The sequence below is a fragment of the Etheostoma spectabile genome, unplaced genomic scaffold (assembly GCF_008692095.1).
Source record: "Etheostoma spectabile isolate EspeVRDwgs_2016 unplaced genomic scaffold, UIUC_Espe_1.0 scaffold00019167, whole genome shotgun sequence".
In the NCBI taxonomy this organism is placed as follows: domain Eukaryota; kingdom Metazoa; phylum Chordata; class Actinopteri; order Perciformes; family Percidae; genus Etheostoma; species Etheostoma spectabile.
Window position 1 is genome coordinate 1 of NW_022604717.1, and position 7,913 is coordinate 7,913.

Sequence of the window (7,913 nt, forward strand, 5' to 3'; positions counted from 1 at the left end):
AAAAGTAAGGGCATCCTAATGCCACCATTGTTTATGCAGTCAGTGTGTATCATTGTATTGTAGCAATCATCATATGTGAATTCTCTTTAAGCTTTTGAACACAAACAAATTCATATTAATCTGAAGATAGATTTTTTTCTATTGGTGACATACTAGCCTGAGCGTGAGTTGAGATCAAACAGGCAGTGTCACATCAGTGGTGCAGGATTAGCCAGCAGTGAGGGAGGATTAGGTCGGCATGTTGTCCTCCTCATTGGCTCTTAAATTCCAAAAATTATTTGTATGTGATATTTGACTTTGAGGAGAGCTGAGCTCAGAAAGCGGGCTCTGTCCGAGTCAGTCACATTCCTATCACATGTGTTCCTCTGGGCAGGGGAATAACAACCATGTGACTAAAGAGCGGTTACAGCCCCAAATTCTAATGTCACATTGCTGACTTTTCCCTTTGTCATCTAAGTCAGACACGTGTCCCAGCAGTGCAGCCATGAAGCTGACGTCTAGTTAGTACACTGATTTCATGTGACAGTTTTCCTGCGTTATTGTAAATGGGGTTCATTGACAAACATTTTTCTTCACACCTCCAGGCCCCTGCTCTCCTCTCTGAGGGATGGGCACACAGAGGCAACTTACGAATGGAGACTTAAAAATTAAAAGACGAGTGGCAGGATGAAGACTTCCCCGGTGGGATCCTTTACTTTCTACTGCTCATCATTAGTTAATGTTGAAACTATGAGACAGCTGAGTCAAAAAGCTTTATTACATCTCTAAGAGCTGTGTGTGTGTGTATGTGTGCATGCGTATGTGCGTGTGTTGCATGCGTGTGTGCATATGGCCTATGGTTGTTTGTGTGTGTTTGATGATATACAGCACATTTAATTCATAAATTTAAATTTTCTGATTAGTTGTGCAGTTAATTATAGATTAATTGCTAAACAGGGCTTTTTTACAGGCCATCTCCACTGTATTACTTCCATGCAGTTTAGTCTGGTTGGATTAGAAGCATTCTGTTTATGTTAATGTTTTTTATTTTTCCAAACGCTTACTCAATGATGATGAAATGATAGTCCTGTCTTGTTTGAGGTGTTTCTGTTTCACTGCAACATGGAGCTATTAATGTAGCTACTATCTGAAGTGTTAATGATCACTGCATTGATGTGAATTGTACAGCAAGGGTTGAGCCGAGTGTACGATTTAATTTATGTTCCAAAGAAAGAGAAACAGAGAGAAAGATGAATGAATGAAAGTTATTATTAAAGCAACATAAGATTGCTACATGAGAACTAGGACAATTTGAAGATCAAGGTTGAGATCAGTGCTGGGCTTCTCCCTCCCCCCTCCTCCCTTCACCCTCCTTCCACCTCCACCTCCCCTCCTCTCTTTTCCCTCTTCCCTCCTCCCTCCTCCGTTTCCTCCTTCTGCATCCTATTCAGCGGCATGAAGCTAGGCAGCAGGTGCAGCTCTGTCTGTAAATGGTCCTCAGGCTACGTCATATGACGCAACAGCAAGTCACCGATCAACAACACAGCATCGTCACAAAAATGGTGGCAGGTTTTTGTTAAAGACAGACAGAGACGGAGTAACAGCCCGCAGCAAATGGATTATTAAGGCAGCCTCTGAGAGATGCTCTGCCCTACGCTGTCTGATATATGCTGAAACGACAGAGAAGGAGTAAGCAAACCAAATCTAAAGCTGTTGAGGTTTAAAAGTTCATTTGAATCCGCTTTGACAACAGCATCCCCGTGCTATTTCCAGAAGGTAAGCATCATCATTCATCCTGATATTGTTGTTTGAAGCTGAAGGACAATGCATCCATGAATCAGAACAAAAAGAGATTATCTTGCTATTATTAGAAGATGAAATCACCATAAATCTGTTTAAAAAATTGACTTCATTTCTGACAAAGGTAGTGCTGGACTAGTATCAGTGCAGGGTCCCCTTGGAAAAGGGTCAGTACATCATGTTTCTCTGGGCTAAAGCCAGAGTTGTTTGCTTGGAAGGAGCACCCACTGTCACACACTGTGCTCCTCTGGGAGGATGAAGCAGTCGTTTTTCACAGAAATGCAGTTTAGACCCTCTCTTGCTGAACTACACTGTGTTGTAGCTCTCTGCATCTCTTGCATTTGAACCATTTAATTGTACAATTCTCATCTGTTTTTCAGTTCCTGGTTGCACTATTGTTGCTAATACACTTCTGTCCTAATGTTCATAGTTTTTCTTACTCTCAAAAAAACACAACATGGGCACATGCTACACAAACATATGCAAAGTAGGATTTTGACCTCCTGGCGCTCCTCCTTCTGCCCCAGGTTGTCAACAGTAAATCCCAAGCAGCATAAAAGGAAAGAGAGCCGGCCACTTTGTTAGAGACAAACGTCTTCCCTTATTTCTCTCTTCCACTCATTTTCTGTCCTTTTAATCCTCCCTCTTTCTCCACTATTCCACACCTCTCTTCCTCCTCCTTCCTTTACGCACTGTGTGACGCCTTGCGATGGTCATCTCTCCCTTGAAGAAAGTTATTGTAATTCCTCTATCCTTTTCTGCTTGCTCCTCTTTTTAGTGCTTAGACAGATCAGTGACAACACTGACTGGTCCATTGGAAACATCCTAATCCCAATGTTACATTTTTTTGTGAGCCGTAGTTAGAGACTGCTTCATGCTGGAGAACAGAGATCAAAAAAAAGTTAATGTTGCTGTGTTGTTGTTATTCAGTCCCAGTAAGAGTAATGAGTAATTCCGCTGAACCTCGGTTGGCTGCAGTATCATGACTGGCTTTATCTTTTATATTATGCTCAACAAGCACAGTACTGGTTGCTTACCTGTGTATGTTTCCCTCCAGACCACTACCGATTACGGACATGGATCCCTCTTGTGGTCCACGACGACAGAGCCTGTGAGTAATCCTGGGGAGTGGGAGCTCATTGATTAGTCAATAATGGGAAGGCCATAATAACCCTGCTTTATGACATCAGTAGTGTTTTTTTCTGATCTGTTTCTCCTTAGCTGCAGCTCGTCCTAACTCCCTGAATGTCAGCGCAACCGTGGAGGAGATGCATCAGCGGTGGCCTGTCCCGTCCCACCGTAAATGGCGTACCCTTGTTGCCCCGGAGGAACCTTTCACTGGACCAAAGTGAGGGCTCTTTGCTGTCAGATGACTTTCTGGATACACCGGAGGACCTGGACATCAACGTGATGAACTCGCTTCCCACTAATGGCAGCGAGCTGGAGTGGGAAGGTAAGTGGTTAAAACCTCATGCATGACTGTCCACTGTTTTAACCCCCTTCATTGTCACTGTGTTTAACACTGACCTTTCAAAACTAGCTTAAGATTGTGTTTTCAATTTAATCTAAATCTTAAAATCAACTTTGAACGCACTTGTTTATTGATTGATACTTTAGTAAAATTGCTGATACTGTATTCTTCTTTACTTAAGATAGCTCTTTTATTGTCATTGTATTTAGTAACCAAGAACTATGTTGAATCAATGGCATTTGCAGCATTAAAAGAAGAATACACAAAACCAAAAAGTAAAACACAAACGTTACTCATTAGTGCACAGCGTTTGTTATTGCATTAACCCCAGGGGGTGACAGTTCTATATGTGTGTTTGGGTTGAGAAACAAGAACCAACACTTTACAAGTAGAGTCTGAGCACCTGTTCCACCACTGTCCACAACTGAAGAGTAGGATGTCCTTCAACCTAATCCTAAATTAATCTTAATCTTAAACTTAGTTTACTCACACAGACAACATATTTTACTCTTCTTGGAACCAACGCTATGTTGCTTGGCGCTTATTCTTCTTACTTTCTTTATTTTGAACAAAAAATAAGAATAAAATAAAATATAAAAACCAATAAGTGTGTAACAACACACCAAAAGGAAAACATTATCTATAAAGTGTTACAGTTTTACTTCAGGCAGAATTAAAACAAAATCTGTCTCTGTGTCTGTCCAAAGCAGGTCCGGCTGACGGTTCGGGAGACGGGACGAGGAGGGAATGCCCACAACGGACCCTCTGAGGGCGGTGGTTTATCGGAGAACAGGAGCAGCGTATTGACATGCAGGTCATCAGACCCTACCTCCGATTCATCACACACGGAGGTCAGTGATAGGACAAAATCCAATCATCTCTTCAAAGACTTTGGAACATGATTCCAGTAAAATACAAAAAATGCAGCCGTAACCCATGCAGAGCAGTGTTATTCACTTTTAACTATAAACTCTATCCTTTCAGGTTATTATGGCGAGGGCCTTAATGCCATCATTGTTTTCTCTGCTTGTTACCTGCCTGACAGCAGCTGTCCAGACTATCACTACATCATGGAGAACCTATTCCTGTAAGTGACTTTCAGTTTTAAAAATATAGGCTTTGATAATGTGGCATATATGGATAACTGAATGGCTCCTTCAACAGTAAGCATGTCTCGGTCTTGTCTTTTTGGTTCCATTTCTTTTGATGCATCTTAGCGCTTTTTGTCTCATCTGTTTTGAGGTTATGCATTATTTCCTATGGCCAAGCAACAACACATAACATCCATCCCCTCCTGCAGGTTTGTGGTGAGCAGTCTGGAGATGCTAGTGGCTGAAGATTACTTGATCATCTACATGAACGGAGCCACTCCTCGGAGTAAAATGCCTGGGATCAGCTGCTCAAGAATGTTACCCAAATGATTGACAGAAGGTGGGAAACTATGGAAAAACTACTCTAACATATTGACTATAATTGATTTAAAAGAAGTACTGTTCTGAAGTTAAATATGAGTTAAGTCCATCTATGTCTGCTATATTTAGCTGATGAGCACTGTTCACCATCAACATACAGAAATACATAACATTGATACTGACAGACTCAAAGGCAAGGTCAATGTTGTCACTTGTCACTAGGGATGACTCACAGCTATAGTTATAGAATTTACTATTTTTAATGCTCATTTCTATATGTTAATATTTTTTTGTAAACACTAGCCAAACTTGTGATTTTACTTACTATATTGTGGTGATGGCAGATTGAGGAAGACCTGAAGTCTTTGGTCATTGCTCATCCTACGTGGTTCATACGCACCGTCCTGGCAATATCCAGGCCCTTTATCAGGTATACACACACACACACACACACAACACACACACACACACACACCCACACACACACACAACACCGACACATGACATCAGTGACATCAGTGATACATACCGGTGGTTGTGTGTTTCATATTGTTGCCCTCTGCAGTGTGAAGTTCATGAGTAAGATCCAGTATGTTCCCAGTCTGGATGAACTGGCAGAGATCGTCTCCATGGAGCACGTCCATGTCCCAGAGTGTGTGTTGCAGTAGGTATATCTGACCACTAGATGGAGAAAAGAAACACCAACCTGCAGGCAGCAGCTGTTAATGCCATCCTTTGAAATGAGCATTCATGTATTTCTGGTGAAGTCTAGTGTGTTTGAATGAAGTAAAAAAAAAAGGTTAGTACTGTAGTTCTTTAAAAAACGACACACTCAAAATACAAAATGCCATTCAAAATGCCTCAAACATGAAAAAATGAAGCATTTTGCATCAATTGCAAACACTTTTTTCATGACAGTAAATGTTTGGATATACCATGTAAATACTGTTCTAAATCTAAAGCTATTTTGTCTTTCTTAGGCTTATATCTACATTTCCAAATAATGTTCTACAATGAAAGCAATTTGCTGAGAGGGGTTGAGAACACCAATGCAATGTTGAGAAAAAAAAAGTTTATTTGGCAAATCATTACTGGTAACAGTAGCACAGTGTTGTATACAGTAGAATACAAGAACAGAACTAACAACAAATGTAAACCAAAGGTATCATTTTTAGAATAAGAACACATGTGGGTTGTGTGTGTGTGTGTGCGGAAACAAGTCACTTCCTGCTAGATTGTTGTGTCATAGGTAGAGAAAAAAGTGTTTTTATGCAATTGAAAACTGAGTGAAAAGGTGAGAAATAGCTTATGGTTTTGGAGAGTTGGTGTAGTTTTGTTCTTTGAGTGAAAGGTTTCCAACATCAGGGGACATCAAACTTGGTGTCGAAGCAGTTGTAAAAATACTGTAATATTGCTCATACAGAATTGCACTCAAAATAATTTGAGGTTTCAGCACTTCACCTGGATTAATTAGCTACACAAGATTCCCCACCAAATGAGCGTCTCTCTCTGTGTGTGTGTGTGTGTGTTGTTGGGTGTGTGTGTGTGTGTGTGTGTGTGTGTGTGTGTGTGTGTGTGTTTGTGTGTGTGTGTTGGTGTGTAGGATGGAGCAGAGAACAAACAAACAACAGGAGCAGCAGTCATCCCACAGGAGCCAATTAAAAAGTCTGAGAGGTACTGGTCCACCCTCACCTGGATTTTAAAATCATACCTTCACATCAAATTGAACTAGTTGGGACAATAATTAGTTTTTGGTACGTTTTCATCCCTCCAACTTTTAAAAGTTCCTGTGCATTTTTTGGGTCCATTTTTAGGCCAAAGTCAATTATTGTTAATCAAGGATTATGAGAAGGGCACAGCTTCGCGGGTGAAGGTAATATGAACCACTGTTATATTTCTTGTAAAAGAAAGAATTCACCACATAGGCCATTATATCTCCACACAGATATCTTAATAGATCCAATCATTTTCCAGTTTACTATTTTATATATATTTAAGTAGAAATATCCACTATAGATAGGTGTCAAATATTTCAGTAATGTGCTTACTGTTTACACTTTATGTGACAAACAAAATCAGTTTTTTTTTTATTCTTTATTGTATCACATTCATTATATGCATTTTAGGGATCAGGTATTATCCATTTTGAATGAGTGTGAATTATTTTTTAAAACCTAAATAATCAAACAAAGTCTACTGTAGAATAAAGCTGAGGCCATGGGCATGTAGATAAAATATTAAATAACATAGATAAAATGTCCATCAATGAAAGGTAAACATAATTATGTGTTCAGTATAAGAGTAGCTTGTCGCAATTGCCCTTTTCTTTCTGTCAGTACTACTCATGCCTAATTGTACATGATCCTGTTCATTTTAGTTTAATCTTTGTCTTTGGACGGATTTTAGCTGAAGGATATTTGCAGTAGTATACTGTAACTGTCTTGTCTCTCTTGATAAAGGTCAAAGAGATTGAAAAAAACTGTGAGGAAATACATAGAATTGAATCAAAACCATGAGCAGGATAAAATAGCAAAAAGTTACATGTTGCAAGAGGAGTAATAGTGTCCTCACATAACTTCTAAATTGAGACTGGAGCTGTGACTTTAAAATGAAAATGCGTTTTTAAATGTCAGGATCAACAGATTGTTTCATTATCTGCTCCAGTTAGCTAAACGAATTAGCTTAATAAGCACATATTGCATTGCAATTGATTTAAAAAAACACCCAAAACTTCTTTTAGAAGTGTTGATTAACAAGGAGATGCCTTTTTTTTTTTCCACACTAACACACTTTTAACCACAATAAAATTGGTATCAAAGGGTGAGGTTCCATTTTGTTTTATCCCCTTAAAGGATCAGACAGAGACAAAGTGCATGGACACTTCTTTGAATTATATGAGCGCAGACAAACATTTTTATTGTCTTGTCATGTTTTCAACATCCACAAACATTTCTGTCTTTTAATGCAGTGTGTGACAGACAGACTTATGGAGCATGACACTTTCTGAATGATTCCCGTATGAAGCAGGGAGACCAAATGCAAAACAAATGCTTCCTTGTATTTTACCAACGTCCAGCTGACAATTTGTGCAGTCAAGACGGTGAACGCTCCGTCTCATTAACTCTCTGTGTGGAACCCCTTCTTCTTCTCTGCCGGAGGGTTTCATATTGCAACTTGAAAATGTACGAAGGAAGTCGTCACTCTGTTACAGGAAGTGTTTCACCATGAAAACTATAGTTCGGTTTATCTAT

General features: G+C 39.6%; 1 pseudogene; it reads left to right on the forward strand.

Annotated features, from left to right (window-relative positions):
- Window positions 1-584: 584 nt before the first annotated feature.
- LOC116683973 (caytaxin-like) lies at window positions 585-7,913 on the forward strand (annotated as a pseudogene).